Source organism: Xenopus laevis, chromosome 9_10S (assembly GCF_017654675.1).
Source record: "Xenopus laevis strain J_2021 chromosome 9_10S, Xenopus_laevis_v10.1, whole genome shotgun sequence".
NCBI classification, from domain to species: Eukaryota; Metazoa; Chordata; class Amphibia; order Anura; family Pipidae; genus Xenopus; species Xenopus laevis.
Genome location: NC_054388.1, coordinates 87,381,669 through 87,401,567, shown reverse-complemented (window position 1 = coordinate 87,401,567; position 19,899 = coordinate 87,381,669). Strand labels below are relative to the sequence as shown.

The 19,899-nt window shown below is 38.1% G+C and overlaps 1 pseudogene; it reads left to right on the top strand.

The window, feature by feature from the left end:
* Positions 1–253: 253 nt before the first annotated feature.
* LOC108702299 lies at positions 254–19,644 on the top strand (annotated as a pseudogene).
* Positions 19,645–19,899: the final 255 nt, after the last annotated feature.

The following is a 19,899-nucleotide window of genomic DNA, read 5'->3' as shown; positions in this document are numbered from 1 at the left end:
GCAACTCTTGCTTATGCTTGTCCACCTGTATCACATCAGCCTCCTCCATTTTAAATAAACTTGCCATAGACCATATCCCTCCCCTGCGCAAAGGAGGAGACAGATCCAAAATATTACTACAGAGTGAGGTATTTAGAATAAAAAATGAAATATTCATAATTTGGTTTAAAAGAACAGTGTTCCTTTTCATGTTTTCTGAATCAGAGATAGGATTCTCCCCCATAGTTTATGTTTATTACAATCTGTAGGGATTATGGGATACACTATATCTATCCTTGGAAACTGCTGCAATGACATGCATATTAGGTTGGTTGAATTTCCCCTGCATATCGTGGGGGAATATTTTTGTGATGTCATGCTTCAGAGTGAGGCTGTATACTAATTGGTTAGCTAATGTGATTTTAACTATTTACCGAGGTTTTAAAACGGAACCTGTGTCTTGATAAAGGTCCTAGATGCGGCCTGGAACGTTGGCCTGTTTTCTTTTAAGGATGAATTAATAAAGGTGAAGATTTTTTGTTCATTCAAAATTCCCAGTGTGCATCTATATCTTTGATGAACTTTGAAAAATTGGATAGCACCTGGGTCAGTGAGTTTTCAGCGTGGGAGTGCTTCACCTACCACAGTTTGTGTGTATATATATATATATATATATATATATATATATATATATATATATAAAATATTTTGGCTGCATTCATTGTTTGACAGCTTACATTTTAACTAGTACAACTCTGTGTATCTGCCACTAGATGTCTACCTAACATTTGTTTTCTCACCATTATTCAGTTCATTGGTACTGTTTCTAAAACAAAGATGGCTGGATGATTGCAACCTAAATACACTCTAACAGTCGAAAAAATGGCACCAAAATTGGCAGTTGCATACTAATTAATGTCACAATAAAGTTCAGTCAGATTATGTGCAAATCTTTAGAACAATATGAAAGTTTTACAGTGCAAATTGTGCTTACTACCACTAGATGTCACTGACATGTTAATAGAATCACTGTGCAAAAAAAAGCTTTCAATAGCAAATGCATTTTCAAGTGAATGTGATATCAGTGAAAACAGTTCATCAATGTATATCGGGCAGGGCTGGACCAAGCTATTTTGGCACCCTAGGCAAGTGCTTTATATGTGCCCCCCCCCCACTCCAGTCACACTGTCACAGCACACCTAACCCCAACAAACATTGCTACAGTCACAGCACAGGCAGTCTCATGAGAAGGATTTAATCGTTCGAACGAATTGCGGTAAATCCTTTGACTTCGAATATCGAAGTCGAAGGATTTAACTTTGATGTCGACTATCAAGGGTTAATTAAACCTCGATATTCGACCCATTGTAAATGTGCCCCTAAATGTCTTTAAATGTAATAAATGATATGTATTATTATAATTGTTTAGGTAACCGTGTGTATAAAGCACACACGATAATAGAATCCTGCCAAAAAGCTTTTCTACTGCTCTTCAATCGCCAGAAGAATAAGCAGGGGCTTTATTAAAGCCTTCACTGAAATCCAGTTGCATTTCACACTCGATTCTGTCAAGTGGAATAAGTAATGAGAAACCTGTTTGTTAAAAATCTGTATCTATGGCCACGACGGTAAGCCTGTTATTTTAAGTATAAACACTTAATTTATAATGTAATTAATTAAGCAGGACCAGTAACTACAGTCTATTGTATGCAGATATATATATATATATATATATATATATATATATATATATATATAGGCTTATACAATTTGTTTCAGATCAGAACGCAGCTTCTAACTCAAAAAATATATCTGTTTTTATATATGTAATTTCATTAAAGGAGACCTAAACCCTCTACAAACCTCAGCACCCCTTCAACTGGCCTCCACATCTATTACATTGAAAAGTGTGTCTATAATTGAACCTGCCATAAACGTTGAGAGTTGCACAGTGGAGCTCATGGGAACCTTTTTTTTCACTTCAGATCCTCTTATGTCACTTTTCTGATACAGAACTTGCAGAGCTAAATACAGCTGAACCGGATCCTGGACCAGGTTTCAACTGCACGTGCTCCTCCGGTCTTATGTTTGCTGAACAGACAGAAGAGGACCCATACTGGGAGAAGATGACATATGTAAACTCTACTGCGCAACTCTCCATGTTTATGGCAGGTTCACACATAGGAAAACCTTTCAGTGGATTAGATATCGTGGGGAGGGAGTTTAGAGTGGGGATTAGGTTCAGAGAGGGTTTAGTTCTCCTTTAAATGAAGATATTTTAAAGTTTGTCTGTTCTGTTGACGGAACGTTGTGAGTAATACACCATCATCTATAAATTTAACTGCAAAAACATTAGTTCTTGAAATATCAAATTTCTTGATATTACCCCACGTGTACCCAAAATCTTAGAAATAAAATGGCTGCTTGTTAACGCCGTTCCACTGGCAGCACAGACTGCTTGAAGAGCAAAAAGAATTGTGTGGGCAGAGCTTTACGTTTTTTGCATTGCATTATAACTGTCTCTCAGGCAACTAATTAATATGATGCCTGTATGTAAAGTTGGGCGTAGACAGGCCAATACTAAATCAAAAAATAATTTTTAGCTCAGTTCGTTTTGCACTTTCAAGAAACAAGAATCAACTTAATTTTAGAACATGCTGTTAGTGTAGCAATACATATTCTTTATAATTTTAGCAGCTCACCCAATCAAAACTTTGACCCTGGTGTTTATACCCCAGGTCATGAGGATTAGCATATACTTTAACAAAGCAAGGATCTAGAAAGGAGAACGCACTCACCAATTATGATGAGTCAGTGTCGGACTGGGACACCAGCGGCCCACCCAAAAACCTTTGACAAGGGGCCCACCAATTAATCTTAGACCAGGGGCCCGCCATTCCTCTCCTTTCTTCCTCTCCTCACTCAACCTCTATTCTCCTAGTCTCTTTTCTTTACATACTATACTCTATTTTTCCAACTACTTAGTTCTGATAAAAATAGGGAATGGCCATGAAATAGGCCAAATGTTTAGCAGCATGAGGGCCCACTGACACCTGGGCCCACCGGGACTTTTCCTGGTATCCCAGTGGGCCAGTCCGACACTGTGATGAGTGGTCCGGGTGCATAGCCCCGAACCCCTAGCTGGAGGTGAGATGCAATTGAACAATCATGGCAAGCACTCTATATACCACTCATAGAATAAAATTATGAACTTTTTATCAGCAGTTTAAAAACATCCATGTCCTGACGCGTTTCATATCGAAAGATACATAGTCATAGGCAATGCCTATAGGCAATATGCCTATGTATAATTGGATATGAAACGCGTCAGGACATGGATGTTTTTAAACTGCTGAAATAAAGTTCACAGTTTTATTCTACGAGTGGTATACGGAGTGCTTGCCATAATTCTTTGATTGTAGACAGGCCAATAACATCTGCCAACTCAGCAGCTTAAAGTCTTATATATATTCACCAAATAATATGATGCCTTGTATGTTAAGATGGCCCTGATAAAAGTTGCCTGTGTACATATCGTATACATCCCTAAAAATAATGTTTTCCTACAAGGTACGAGGTAACTAGAGTGAACTAGCACCTAAGCTAAGTTGTAGGTTATAGGCATTCTGGGGTTGGTACTTAGTGATCATTAAATGACCTGCAGTAAATTGATTGGATAAATGCTGTTCAGCACTGTAGGCTGAATATTTCATCTGAAAAAATATGCAAGTTGCCAGAATTTAGGCTTGAAGGAATCCCAATTGTTTTTATAAGATTTAGAAAAGACTGAAAATAAATTGCTGTTAGATAATATCAGTATTATTATTTGGTCTGTTCTTATTAACTTGTTTGCTTGATGTTCCTTCTTGTGTAGAACACATTGGTCAGGAAGGTGGAGAAGCTGTGCCAGATCTTGTCAGAGCTGTTTAAGTAGCCAGAAATAAATCATAGCAGGCACAACTTGGCTCTTTTACAGGTTACACTGTATGCTATACAGTATATATATATATATATATATATATATATATATATATATATATATATATATATATATATATATATATATATATATATATATACTGTATATATATATATATACACATAAAATATTTTAGCTGCATTCGTTGTTTGTATGAACAGCTTACAACTAGTGCAAAACTATGCATCTGCCACTAGATGTCCACCTAACAAGTGTTTCCTCACCATTACTCAGTTTATTGCTACTGTTACTAAAACAAAGATAGTTGTAGGCCATATCTATCCAACCTATCTTGGAGGTAGGACCAGCACGCGCTGGATCAGCAAAAAATGTTTGTTCACATACAGTTTGTGTCCAACGTATAGGTCCTCATTAGGTCCTTTATCAAGTATACCAAACAGTGATCAATGTGTGACTTAAATACACTCACAACAGGTGATAAAATGGATCCAATTCAGTTGCATATTAATTAATTAATGTCCCAATAAAGCTCAGTCAGATTATGTGCAAACTAGTGATAGGTGGAGCTGACCCATTTCACTTTTTTAAAAATTTGCAAACCGGCAAAGAAATTGGCGAATGCATTGAAGTCAATAAGCATCAAACCGCTCAACAATTACATTATTTAAACTGGAACATTTTTTTTTCTAGCCTTTATAGTCTATGGCCATTATTTTTCTTGCCTAAACAGGGCCAGATATTTTGTACATGCCTAGTGCAAACATTTAGAACAATATAAAAAGTTATAAAGTGCAAATTGTGCCTACTACCACTAGATGTCACTCAAATGTTAATAGATTCGCTTTGTGCAACAATGATATTACTGTGTGTCAGTGCATTCTGAATAGCGATGCACAGAATCCACTATTTTGGATTCAGCTGAACCCCAGAATACTTCACAAAAGATTCTTCTGATTACCAAACTGAATCCTAACTTACGTATGCAAATTAGGGGTAGGAAGAGCAAAAGAGAACAGTGAAGCACATGGTTTCCACTACTTTTTTTGTGGAGAAAAGTCACATGCTTTTAAGGATTCAGATTGGCCAAGAGCGAGGATTCAGCCGATCAGAATCCTGGATTCTGTTCATCCCTAATTCTAAACACTATAGCAAAAGTGCTTTACCATTGTTGCATTCCTAGCTGCAAAACTTTACATATTCTTTGACTGTGCGCCTTTTACATAGTTACATAGTTACATAGTTACATAGTTAAATTGGGTTGAAAAAAGACAAAGTCCATCAAGTTCAACCCCTCCAAATGAAAACCCAGCATCCATACACACACCCCTCCCTACTTTTAATTAAATTCTATATACCCATACCTATATTAACTATAGAGCTTAGTATCACAATAGCCTTTGATATTATGTCTGTCCAAAAAATCATCCAAGCCATTCTTAAAGGCATTAACTGAATCAGCCATCACAACATCACCCGGCAGTGCATTCCACAACCTCACTGTCCTGACTGTGAAGAACCCCCTACGTTGCTTCAAATGAAAGTTCTTTTCTTCTAGTCTAAAGGGGTGGCCTCTGGTACCGTGATCCTCTTTATGGGTAAAAAGGTCCCCTTTTGACCATGAACAAAAGCAGCGACCGAGTGCAGACAGTACACACACACACTCGATTCCTGGTATTGAGGACAAATACGTTGGACCATAGTGGTTTCAATAGTACATGTAGTCAGAACCAGCAGTGAAAGGAATAGAAAGGGACAGCTATAGCTTTCAATAGCGAATTCATTTTCAAGTGAATGTGAAATCAGTAAAACTGTTGAGCAATGTATATTGGGCAATATCTTTTTCATAAATTGCATAATAACAATAAATGTATATGGTTTACACCCTCTTTAATTGAATGAGGTTTTTGTTTTTAATTTTATTAAGAACATGGTCAGACACAATTTTTTTGTAAGGTCTTGTAAATAACTGTTTTGGCCAGGGGCAATCCTGGGGTGGTGCTGCCGTCTGATCATTGGGTATGTCACATATGCACATCAACACAAATATTCAGTTATTCCAACATAATTAAACAGTTGTCACTCTAATGCCTTTAAATGTAGTAAATTGTATGTATTATTATACTTGTTTAGGTATCTTTGTGTATAAAGCACACAAGATCATAGAATCCTGCCAAGAAGCTTTTATACTATGCCAGAAGAATAAGCAGGGCTTTAGTAAAGCCTTCACTGACAATCCAGTTGCATTCACACTCAATTCTGCCAAGTGGAACGAGTAATGGTAAGTCTGTCATTTTTAGAATAAACACCTAATTTATAATATAATTCACTAAGTAGGACCAGTAACTAGCTCTGTATTACGGTCTGTTGTATGAGGATAAGTCTAATTATTTATATATATATATATATATATATATATATATATATATATATATATATATATATATATATATATATACAATCCTGTCAGGTGCACTCTTAACCAAAGAACAGCAGTTACCTGGGTGCTGATCAAAATCATGGTAATGTATAGTTTGGTAGTATATATTTATGTACTTGTTTATTATCACTCACTGTGTTTTTGTTCTACCAAGTGCTAAGGATAGTCACTACTTTGGAGGAAAAAATACAGATTGTTGTGCAGCTTCTAACTACTATCTACTTTCATTAAAGAAGAACTAAACCCTCTACAAACCTCAGCCCCCCTCCATTGCTCTCCCCTTTAAGATCATTCCACACATTGTGTATTACATTGAAAAATGTCCCTATCATTGAACCTGCCATAGAGCCATGCAGAGTTGCACAGTGGAGCTCACAGGCACCATTTTCTTACACTTCAAATCCTCTTCAAAGCCTCTTATAAAACTTTTCTGATTCAGAATATTACAGCTGAAGCGGATCCTGGACCAGGCTTCAACTGCACATGCTCCTCCAGGCTTAGGTTTGCTGAACGGACAGAGGATCCATCCTGGGAGAAGATAACACCTGTGAACGCTGCTGTGCAACTTTTCACTTTTATGGCAGGTTCACACATAGGAACACGTTTCAGTGTAACAGACATTGTGGAGAGGGATCTTGGAGATTGTCTTAGGCTTAGAGAGGGTTTAGTTCTACTTTACATGAAATATTTTCATTAGAACATAATAATATTAGTGTCTGTTGACACTAACTACTATCTTGTGCATCAGATTTTCTGATTTTACCCTACATGTGCACAGAAAATTAGAAAGAAAATGGTTGCTTGTTAACTCTGTTCCACTGGCAGCACAGACTGCTTGAAAAACAAAGAGAATTTTGTGGACAGAACTTTATGTTTTTTGCATAGATTACATTTGTCCACTTTCCTAACTATTATTCCTCCACTCCTCACTCAACCTCTTTATTCTCCTAGTCTTTTATCTCTACATATTATATTCTATTCTCCCATCATTAAGCCCCTTGAAGAAATAGGGAATGACCATGACACCTAGGCCCACCAGGAGTTTTCCTGGTATCCTGGTGGGCCAGTCCGACACTGCAGCTGTCTCTAAGGCAACAAATTAATATGATGCCTGTATGTTAAGCTGGGCGTAGATGGGCCAAAAACATCTGCCAATTTGGCAGCTTAATGGCCCATGTACAGAGCCCTAGGGAGGACTTGGCTGACTTGTATCTAGAATCACAGCACCATCCAAAGCGTATTTTTTCTTAAAAAGCCTTTATTGCATTCTCTGGCTTGGATCTCGAATGAACAACGTTTCAGGCCTATGTGGCCCTTTGTCAAGTTAACAAATTACTGCTGATTGCACAGTTTTATACTCACATATTAGATCGGCCTCTAGGTGCCAACAATCAAAATTGATTGATACAAAAAAGAGGGACATAAAGGCAACATTGTCAGATACAAAATGATTTAATACTAATATTAAAATTAAAAACAATCATTTTAATCATTAAATCATTTTGTCCACAAACATTGGTCATTTTTATTGTCTTGCAGATACCATACTATGAGAATTAAATCCTTTACAGGAAGAATAGAATCTACAGGAAATAAGTGGACACTTTTCCATATACTATAATGTATCTGACAATGTTGCCTTTATGTCCCTCTTTTTTGTATCAATCAATTTTGATTGTTGGCACCTAGAGGGCGATCTAATATGTGAGTATAAAACTGTGCAATCAGCAGTAATTTGTTAACTTGACAAAGGGCCACATAGGCCTGAAACGTTGTTCATTCGAGATCCAAGCCAGAGAATGCAATAAAGGCTTTTTAAGAAAAAATACGCTTTGGATGGTGCTGTGATTCTATTTACGTATTGTTTATCCGGTTGGAGTGGACAACCCTGCACGTGCACCATTTCGATAAAATTTTGGTTTGGGTGAGTGCTGACCAATTACTCCATTGTTCTATTTCCACGTGGTCCCGTGCACCCCCACCAGCTATAATGACTTTTGCATATAGCGATCTCGACAAGTCCAGAATTACTGAGGCTGTAGGAGGATCCACTGATTTCCTCAATATTAAGGACTGTAAGCAGAACTTTAGAGAATTGGAAAATTCCCAAAGGAAATCAGTGGCATATGACCTACACCTGAGAACACTATCGGAGTATGTGAAGATCAACCGTATACCCAGGGGTTTGAGGGTCCATTTGCGCCCCACCTTGTTTGCAGAGGACAAAGATTTTTGCCAAAGATGGGAAGCTATCATTAATAAATGCTCCCTAGATTTAATGCTGGCCACCATGGAGCGTCTCCAAAAAGAATTACCTGCGATCAAACAACAGATTGCCTCACAGGAACTGGAGATGCGGAACTCCTTTCTTCCTGAGATTGTTGCAGAGGGGACCGAGAAGCTGGCGGACCATGTACAGAAGTTCCGGAGTGAAGTGGAAGCGCGGAAGCGCTCTAAGTTCCAAAGAGATGCCGGCGACTACAGTACTGGTAATGTATACCGTTGGAACAGGCCCTCACATGACGGTATGGGTGGAAATAAGCGCAGTCTGGGAATCCGCGGGGGACACAGAGCACATCCACCACGAGGTTATTCACCTACACGTCCTAGATCCGACTCCAACTCTACAACGTCCTCTTTTTTAAGTGGATCACAAGCGACAGATGCGGCGTCCGAAGGAGAAGGCGCGCAGGGAGAAAACACAGAAGAAAAAAAGAGAGGCCGATCGGGAACCTACCGCAGGCGTAGATAGTGGTAAATATATCTAGCATTTCACTCACGCCAGACCAGCAACAAGTTCTAGCTAAGGGGCTATCCTATGCCCTAGTGACTGGCCCAGATTTCTTTCAGCTAGATCTGGAACTGTATCGCTTTTTCAGAGATATCAAATTAAAAACACAATTTGCAAAAAATACAAGGGATTGGGCTAACCCTTGTATTAACACCTTTATGGGACATTCTTTGGGATTGAAGACCCCTAGCACTTATAGACCCGATGAGGGTAATGTTTTTGTTGATGCATTTGTAACTCAAGTTAAACGTGATATGGTGAATTTGGAGGCTAAATATAGAAATGGGGAGCTACATAAAATACCTTATAATATTTCCGCTAGTGAATATAATGCATTGTCAGCAATCAAACAGAATGATACGTTAATAGTTAAACCGGCTGATAAGGGCGGAGCCATAGTGATTATGGATAAGACTATGTACATTAGCGAAATAAAGCGACAATTACAAGACACTGATACTTATGACTGCGTTAAGGTTAACCCTTTATTTGCCATACAGAAAAAGGTAGAGCACCTTATCATGGATGCTCTACAGCTGAAAGTAATTGATCCTACATTAGCACAATTTCTCCAACAAACCGCCCCAGTTACCCCCATTTTCTATATATTGCCAAAAATTCACAAACGGCTAGACAATCCACCTGGCCGCCCAATTGTTTCTTGCATAAATTCTGTCTTGTCTCCGCTCTCTATTTTTGTTGACAAAATGATCAATGGTTATGTCTTGAAACATAGATCTTATTTGAAGGACACAAATGATTTTTTGCTGAAACTGGAAAAATTTAAACATGTTCCATCGCATGCGATCCTGGTCACGTTTGATGTGGAGAGTCTCTACACCTCCATCCCACATGATGGGGGTTTGGAGGCTGTCCGCATCGAACTGACTGAGGATCCAACCATGGATGGATCACAAAAAAGGTTCATAATGCAATGTCTCGAGTTAGTCCTATATAATAATTATTTTATGTTTCAAGACAGTTTCTTTACACAGAAAAGGGGTACGGCCATGGGTTCGAACGTGGCCCCGTCATAGGCGAACATTTTCATGAATGAATTTGAACTAAAATTTATCTATCCAAATATATTATTTAAGCAACATTGCGTTGCGTGGTTTCGTTTTATCGATGACGTGTTCGCTATATGGACGGGGCCACCGTGTACCCTCAACTTATTCCACCAAGAGATCAACACTGCCTTACCCTTTATAAAATTTACCTTGAATTCTAGCAGTGAACAGATTGCATTTTTGGACACCTCTATTATAAGGAAGGGGGATACTCTGACTACGGATTTGTTTCGCAAGTCCTCAGACAGAAATACTCTACTTCATTATAATTCATTTCACCCTATACAAACTAAGAAATCGCTACCGAAATCACAATTTGTTCGCGTAAAGCGAATAGTGACAGAGAGTAGTTTGCAACAGGAGAGGTTAGATGAAATGGAAACAAATTTTCTCCAGAGAGGTTATCCCCCAGGGCTCCTCAAAAAACAACGTGAGGGAATCGAAGCCTCACATGCAAGTCTCCAATGTGAGAACAAGGGGGAACTCAAGCGCATCCCCTTTGTTTCGAAATTCAATACAGTGAGCCAAGAGGTAGCTAAAATCATACGAAAACATTGGGGCATATTGAGGGATGGGGTCCCTGAGGTAGAATTTTTCCAAAACATGCCACTTATGTCATATAAAAAGAACAATACCATAGGATCTACACTAGTAAAATCAGACTTGGGAGGATGTTCAAGGGAAGAACGGGTTTTGCGCCCTAGAAATATGGGCACCTTCCCTTGCCTGTCGTGTAACTGTTGCTCGAATGTCCTTAAAAGCGATGTTGTACATCATCCCCGAAAAGGCACCCCGATAAAGATCCATGGTTTTTATACATGCAATACCACATTTGCAATTTATGCAATTAAGTGCCCATGTGGTCGACTTTATGTAGGGCAGACAACTCGTGCCGTAAAAGACAGAATACGGGAACACAAATCGGCAGTGAAACTAAAAAAACTAGATCAAGCGGTTTCTAGTCATTTCGCTGAGAAGGGTCATGGGGTCCAGCAATTAAAGTTTCAGGTAATTGACAATATTCCAAAACCTCGGCGCGGCGGCGACCGCGTTAAAATGTTGCTAAAAAAGGAAGCACAATGGATACGTCGCCTAGAAACACTGGAACCCCATGGCCTTAATTGCGAATATGACTTACATCCCATATACCGATAGTGTTTTAATGATTGTTTTTAATTTTAATATTAGTATTAAATCATTTTGTCCACAAACATTGGTCATTTTTATTGTCTTGCAGATACCATACTATGAGAATTAAATCCTTTACAGGAAGAATAGAATCTACAGGAAATAAGTGGACACTTTTCCATATACTATAATGTATCTGACAATGTTGCCTTTATGTCCCTCTTTTTTGTATCAATCAATTTTGATTGTTGGCACCTAGAGGGCGATCTAATATGTGAGTATAAAACTGTGCAATCAGCAGTAATTTGTTAACTTGACAAAGGGCCACATAGGCCTGAAACGTTGTTCATTCGAGATCCAAGCCAGAGAATGCAATAAAGGCTTTTTAAGAAAAAAATACGCTTTGGATGGTGCTGTGATTCTATTTACGTATTGTTTATCCGGTTGGAGTGGACAACCCTGCACGTGCACCATTTCGATAAAATTTTGGTTTGGGTGAGTGCTGACCAATTACTCCATTGACTTGTATCTAGCCAACAACTGGCCACCCAATTTATCAATTAGTATTATGCCTTGTATGTTAAATTGTGAAAGTTGCCCATGTATATATCTTAAACAAGTGCATCCCTAAAAATAATGTTTTGCTGCAGCTACAAGGAACTAGAGTGAACTAGCACCTAAGCTAAGTTGTAGGTCACAGGCATTCTGAGGTTGGTGCATAATGATCATTGAATGACCTGCAGTAAATTGATTAAATAAATGCTTTTCAGCACTGTAGGCTAGATATTTAATCTGACAAAATATGCAAGTTTCCAGAATTTAGGCTTGACGGAACCCCAATTGTTTTTATAATATTTAGAAATATAAACTGAAATAATTTGCTGTTAGATAATATAAGTATTATTATTTGGTCTGTTTTGATTAACTTGTTTGCTTGATGTTCCTTCATGTTTGCAGAACACATTGGTCGGGAAGGTGGAGAAGCTTTGCCAGATCTCGGTGTTTGGTTCTTATTCGAAATGGCACGCTTCTCTGCTTCTCTGCTTAAGTCAGAGCTGCTTAATTAGCCAGAAACAAATCATAGCAGGCAGGACACAACTTGGATCTTTTACAGGTTACACTGTATGCTCCACTTTGAAGTTGAGGAAAGAAGGAACTGGCAAACAATCATTTGTATCAGCAACTTGTGATGAGCCACAAAGTATTAGGCCAGTTTAAGGCTCATAACGCACATGGTAGTTACTGATCCAGCAAAAAATGTTCTATCATTTCATCCCAAAATGCAGAATGTGTTAATGGCAAGTGGCAGCATTTAACCTCTTAAATGAAGCAACCAAGAGTCTAGATATTATATATTACATGGTCCCACACAAAATTCTAACTTAGTACATGATGACACTTTAAAGGCAGCACCATCAACCGTAGTGGACAATAGGGGTGCTTGCTGAGTGGGAAGAAGAACTGTAGTTGGAGGAGATACTTACAGGTGCGGTAAAGTATTAGTAAATATGTGCCTTAGGAGCCTGTCATTCGTTTCAATGTAAACTGCCTGACACTAGCTGTGACAGGTGGATTGTATCCAGAAAGTAAACATTTGAGATGGTATCATTTGCAATCTAGTGGCAGGCTCTTTGGCAGGATTCCGTCTCTTCTCCATGGTGTAGATACCCATAAGTATGTTTTTCCACATCAACCGACGTTCCAACGTTTGTTTTGAAAATAAACGCTTACCTGCTATGGGTTACTAGACACATTGCTGAAAGGGTGACTGTGGTCTTACATTGTTTTTGGAATAATCAAGTTGCTCCTTATTATTCCCGAGCATACAGCTGTATGTTGGAGTTGGATATTTTGAAAGTGTTAGCTCTTTTATACATATATCATATAATGTTATTAAATGTTACTAAATATTACAAAATGTTCCAGTTTCTGTTTTTATGTTCTAATTTACATTTCTAATTAATTAAATTAGCCATCTTTGTCTAAAGGCTATATTGACATGAACAAAATGTATATGAAAAGAGTTATTCAGCAACTGAGCACATGAAAGGACCACTGGCTTTAGTAAGAGTGTTTGTATAAGGCAAGTGTCATGTGTATATAAATATGTAGAGAACTGGTGGAACATTACACTATGGATATATAGAAGTACTTGAAAATGACGAATCCAGGTCTCTAATGTTGTTTTATTCAGGGAAAAACATTGAAGCCACATTAAAAGAGGCACTGCTGGCATCTCCTATAAGCACAACATCTATAGCGAGTTTAGAATATTTTTCTTACATATTTTAGCCAACTGGCAGGAATATTACAACGCCAAAGCAATAGTTTTCATTCTATCACTTTATGCAAATATGGCAGCTTGTGTTCAGTGTTTTGCAAATCATATTCCTATGTTGCATAAATAGCACCCTTTTAAATGCACATTCAAAGTTTTTCTGCCCCTTCTTTGAATACAATGTGGTTATTTACTGATATAGGCACCACCTTGCACTGAACAGTTACCAGTAACGACCTAGCAGATCTTTGCTTTCATTTTCTATGTTGCTATAGGCTGACGGAATCCGATTTCTGATTTATTGCTTCTACAAACTGTACTGGTGCAAATCAGCTCTATTATTAAGTTACATGTATTACTATGTTATTTGTAGCATGCCATATTCTAGGCTAATTCAATTCTGTCTGCTAATATTCTTACTGCAGGTTACATGTCTGTAAATTAATTTTTAGACAAGCATAAGCCAGATGTCATTGAGCTGCACGTCTCCATGACCCCTTCCATGCTAGCCATCCAGTCTTCCATATTGAATGCTTACTTAAAAGAACTCAAGCGCTACATCTTGAGTTTTTCCGGTGGTGAAGAGAACTCCTGGGGTGAACATCAGAGGGCAGCATGCAGACCACACAATTAGCAATATGGTGCACTGGTTATACTTTGTAACCTATTTTGTTGTCCCATAGACTATTCGTCACTACTTAGATCCACTGTGGCATCAACTTGGAGCAAAGACCCAGTCCTTGGTCCAGGACCTGAAGATCCTTCGTACCTTGTTACAGTATCTATCACAGTATGACTGTGTGATTTTCCTGAATCTTCTGGAATCAATGAAAGCAAGTGAAAAGACATTTGGGCAGAATTCAGGTCATTTCTGTTTTCCAGTTCCAGTAGGCGGTGCTTTATGCTTACACACATATCTTTAACTGTACTTTTGTAGTAAGTCCTTCTTTCTTTACTATATCTTCCATACTATGAGCATGTCTCCTAGGTGTTCTTATTTATGGGGGACCATCATAAATCTTGCATGGTGTAAATTGGCAGGTCAGCTGTACAGGATTCTGCATGGCAGTTTAATCAAAAGACATCTATCTACTGTATAGATATTTCCAAAGAATAGAATGGAACCTACCAGTAGCAGTTTTCTTTGGAGACCGTATCAGCAAGCTTCCCGAGACAATCAGTATGCCTCTGCCTTATAAAATCAGACATCAGTGTCTTTTTATAGCTTCATAAAATAACGAGACACTACTTAAAATGTACACGATTTTCTTTTAAAATACCTTTTGATTATTTGTAAGGTTGGCTGTTTCTTGACTCAAGCACCTCCATGTTTGTGCACGCTCGAGCCAGAGCCTTCCATGTTCCTGACTCCAAAGCAATTAAGAAGTCAAAACAATTGGATTCAAACAAAAAGCAAGGCAAGTAACTTGTTTTCCACTGATCATGTTTGTTGGACTGGAGGATTTTTTATTTTGTGGATATTTATAAATGTATGAAGAAAAATAATGGTTTCTATATCAGTCCAGTTTTGTAAAATGCTTTTCATATATACTTATTCCACTGCCCTGGCTGTCTTAAATGCTGAAGGAGCACAGATGTATATACAAATTCCTTTTCTATTTACATGAACCTGTTGTATAGGAACTTTTATCACTTCCAAGTATGGCACGTATTTCTTTGTCAGTGTTTTTAACATTTCTTCGAAGATGCTGCCTTTAAAGAGTAAGTCAAGCCCAAAATAAACATGCGCCTAATAAAAGAAACTATAACTCTAAGCAGCTTTCCAATACACTTTTATTAATTGTAAAAACACTTGCTATTAAAAGCAGCATTTGCTCAACTCCTGGTTGTTACTCCAATGTTACAAAAGTCTGAGTTCCCCAGCAAAGACAGATCTGATAATCAGCTGCCTTGTCTTACATTGTATCAATAGTCAGCCATCAGGGCAAAGATTAAAAAGGGGCAGACAATCACTGCTTTTAATCGGCAATACATATACAAATAAAAAAAAAACACAGAACACTTGGGGACAAATTCACTAAAGGACAAAGCGCCTAACGCTAGCGTAGCGCATTTTCGTTAATTCGACGATTCACTAGCGGACGCTGGCGTAAATTCGCTAGTGTTACTTCGCCTGGTGAATTTGCGCAACGGACGTAGCTACTACGAATTTTCTGAACGCTACCTTTTACGCCAGACTTCCTTCGCCACCTCAGACCAGGCAAAGTGTAATAGAGTAGGTAGGGATTGCTTCAAAAAAAGTTTGAAAAGTCCCCAAAAACGCTGGCGTTTTTTCTTTTTTATGGGTGATAGGCTGAAAAAGATTGAAAATCCCCCCTACATTTCCTAACTCATGGCACCTTAACTATACAGTGGGCACATGTGTAGGGAAAAATAAAAATGTTATTTGCTGTTTTGAAGGTTTCCCAGGCTTGTGTAGTAACTTCATTTTGGCGCCGTATGCAAATTAAGCATTGCTAGCGTAACTTCGATTTGCTTGGCGAATTAACGCTAGCGCAACTTCACAACCTTACGCTTCCCCTGAGCGCAACTTCGGATTTTAGTGAATTTGTGTAGCGCTGGTGAAAATACACCTGCCGAAGTGCGGCGATGCGGACGCTGGCGCAAATACGAATCTTAGTGAATTTGCCCCTTGGAATGAATGTATATTGCAAAGTTGCTTAGAATTATGTTTAGGCAAATATGTTTAGAAATTCTAAGTAATTTTTTTGGATACTTTGACCATCGAATAGGATACTACGACTTCAAATTTACTTCGACTTCGATTCGAAGTAAAAATCGTTCGACTATTCGACCATTCAATAATCAAAGTACTGTCTCTTTAAAAAAACTTTGACTTCAATACTTCGCCAACTTAAACCTGCTGAATTGCACGCCTCCTGTGTGTTTTGCTAGGTTTTTTGTAAATCAAAGGATTTTTTGGGAAAATCGTACGATAAAATAGATCGAATCGTTCGATTCGAAGTATGATCGAAGTAGGATTGTACTACGATCGGAATACGATCGTACTAGGTATAAAATCCCCAGACTTCGAATTCGAATGTTGGAGGACTCTATTCGATGGTCGAATTTCGAAGTTTTTTTCGAAAATTGATAAATCTGCCCCTTAGTAGTGTCAACTTGACAAAAAAACCTTTTGATTGCACAATTCTGATGATACAACTTGTAATGCGTTTATTCAGATGGCAATTAAGAAGCATTAAGTGAATTTTTAAAGGATATTAAGCAAGAAAACAAGAACAGTGAGGCACTGGCAGGGCCAAGTGAGCTTGTGAGGAGGTGGAGAAATGGAGTCTGGGAGCGGGTGTTAACAACACATCCATGGCATTGCACTCCAATCAAATACATAGTACAACTATCCCCTACTTTAGAATGCACCTGTAGTTCTGTTTTGAATGTATGTTTCATTTCTACAAATTTTTCCAACTACACACAAAATATGTTCCTTTCCGTGCGTTACCCTGAAATATTCTGCCATTGAGAATTCATTTTCAACCTTTTTTGTGTCCGCACATATACATGTCAGATTTGCTTACAGTAATGTATTACACTGACAGGTTTCATATTGTGAAGATAGTAGACAAGCAAAAACCTTTCTGTATTATACAATCACATCAGAAACATTGTTATAGCTGCGCATTTGAGTGGCATTGGCCATCTCTTTCCTTTCCCTTGCCATATTGAATCTGTTGAGTCCTATTAGGTGGGCCCAGATGTCAGTGGGCCTCTTGCTTCTAATCATTTGCCCTATTTCATCATCATCATTTATTTATATAGCGCTGTCAAGATATTTATTACTATTTCATAGTTATTCCCTATTTCTTTAAGAGGTTTAATAATGAAAGAACAATTGAGTATAGTATGTACAGATAAAAGATTATGAGAATAAAGAAGTTGAGTGAGGAGAGGAGGAATAATAGTTTGGAAAGTGGGCCCACAGTCTAAGGTTTGCTGGAGGGCCCCTGGCATCCCAGTCCAACACTGCCTAGAAATAATCATTCCTTGACTAGCGTACTTTGATATTGTGTGTACAATTCTTTTAACCCTACATGCAACAGACATGCACGAGGGTCATTTTCAACTTTTTACTGTGCTTTTGATGATCACAGGGTGTACTTTCCTTTAAATCATAGTTGTGTTTATCAGCTTGTAACTCTTCCCTCAAATACTGTAACTATTGATTACCTAAATGCTTTATAAAAGTCTTTAGCTTACAGAACACTCAGTAACAGATTCCACAATTACAGAAAAAGGCTTGAGACGTGTCTCTTCTTTGACCTTAACAGGCTGTAATGCGTACAGAACTGAATTAAGATGTTTGTTATTCTCCAGATTTATTAAATGCTGAGGAAAATCTTTAATGTTTGATTCTGTAGTTTCGCTATGACACAACAACTGATAGGGCTATGTCTCTCAAGTTTTTTCCTCCTTTTATATGTTACAGTCGCTCAGGAGCCAAGTGTCTTTCAATTTGTGGTAGAGTCATAACATAACAAAATGCATTTTAGGGCTCCTTATAGAGAGAGTGATTGAGCTATTAGTGACAAAAAAAGATACAAGTATGGGATCTGTTATCCAGAAACCTGTTATCCAGAAAGCTATGAATTACGCATTACGGGATGCCCATCTCCTATAGACTCAATGTTAATCAAATCCAGATTTTTAAAAATGATTTCCTTTTCTCCGTAATAATAAAACAGTACCTTGTACTTGATCTGGACTAAGATATAATTAATCCTTATTTGGGGTTAAATAATCCTATTGGGTTTAATGAATATTTAAATGTTTTTTTAGCAGACTTAAGGTATAGAGATCCAAATTATACAAAAAACCTGAGCTCCCAAGCATTCTGGATAATAGGTCCCATACCTGTAATAATGCATTCCTGATATTTATTTAATTTCTTTATATTTTTCTATGTATAAGGTCAAGTGCTAATTTGTGCCAGTGATAACTAAACTTGCACACAACTAAAGTAAAACCTTTGGGAAGGTTGAAAAAGCTGCAGAGGTTTGGATGAAAAACAAGAAAGCCATGAAGCCTAAAGGCAACAACAAAAGCATGAAAACATCCATTTCCAAGAAGACAGAGGGCAAATCTAAACAGAAAAAGAACAATAAAAAGACAGAACTAACCTTAATGCAAATAATAGGCAAAGGAGAAGAAGATGAAGTGGGTAAAAATGATGAAGAAGAAAAGTATGGAAAGAAAAGCATGAGCCAAGAGAGCAGCATTGAGGACCCAAGTACGAAGACCTCCAGTTGAACTTGCTTTCAGATTCCTATTATGGCATTTTAAAAGTCATAAATCCACTCATTATTATTCACCCTTTGCAAGGTTGTAGTGACCTCTTTGGGCTTACAAGGGTACTGCATGAAATCGAGCCAAGATACGTAGTTCTTTATGATTCCGAGCTTAGCTTTGTTCGCTAACTTGAAATTTACAGATCAGAACAGACCATCAATAAACAGGAAGTGCTCTCATTGTAAACTGGAAGTGACATCATTAGAAATTGGCGTAATCAGAAAAAGAGGAGTAAAACATGACGTGCAGTTGTTGTAAACCGGAAATGACATCATTTGAAGTAGGAGTGATCAGAAAAAAATATAAATCTTGCTATTGAAAAGACCCACGACCCGAAACAAGACCCGTAAACCCGGAGAACCGCCAACCCGCGTCTATACCCGCTCCCGAAACTTCTATCTGCAACCTGCAGTGTTCTGCAGGTTTTTGCGAGTAACCCGACACGCTGCAGGACTCTTATTCAAGTGTTTCCATTTCATTGAGCCAGCCACTTTAATTCGGATTAATCCAAAACCTGCCAGGCTAAATCCAGGATTCAGTGCATACCTAATACTTAGCCACTTCCCTATGGTTGTGTGATTTATGGTTTTACTCGTTCTGAATTCAGCAGAAAAGGGGGAAAAAATGAACAGAAAATTCTATTCTTGTACATTTCCATTACTATTGTTTATTTTACTAAATGCTTATAATACATTGGCTTGCATGCAATTTGATGACTTTATGGTTTACTAAGACAGAAGGCTCTTTCATTTCTATCTATGAGGAAGCCTTAATAATATAGGTAATCCATGATCATCAACTTCAGACCTAAACATCAATAAACAAGCAAGGAGGCTTAAGGTGGCCATACACGGGCAGATAAAGCTGCCGATATCGGTCGTTTGGACCAATTTGACAGCTTATCTGCCCGTGTATGGGGGCTTCCGACGGGTCTTCCCGATCGATATCTGG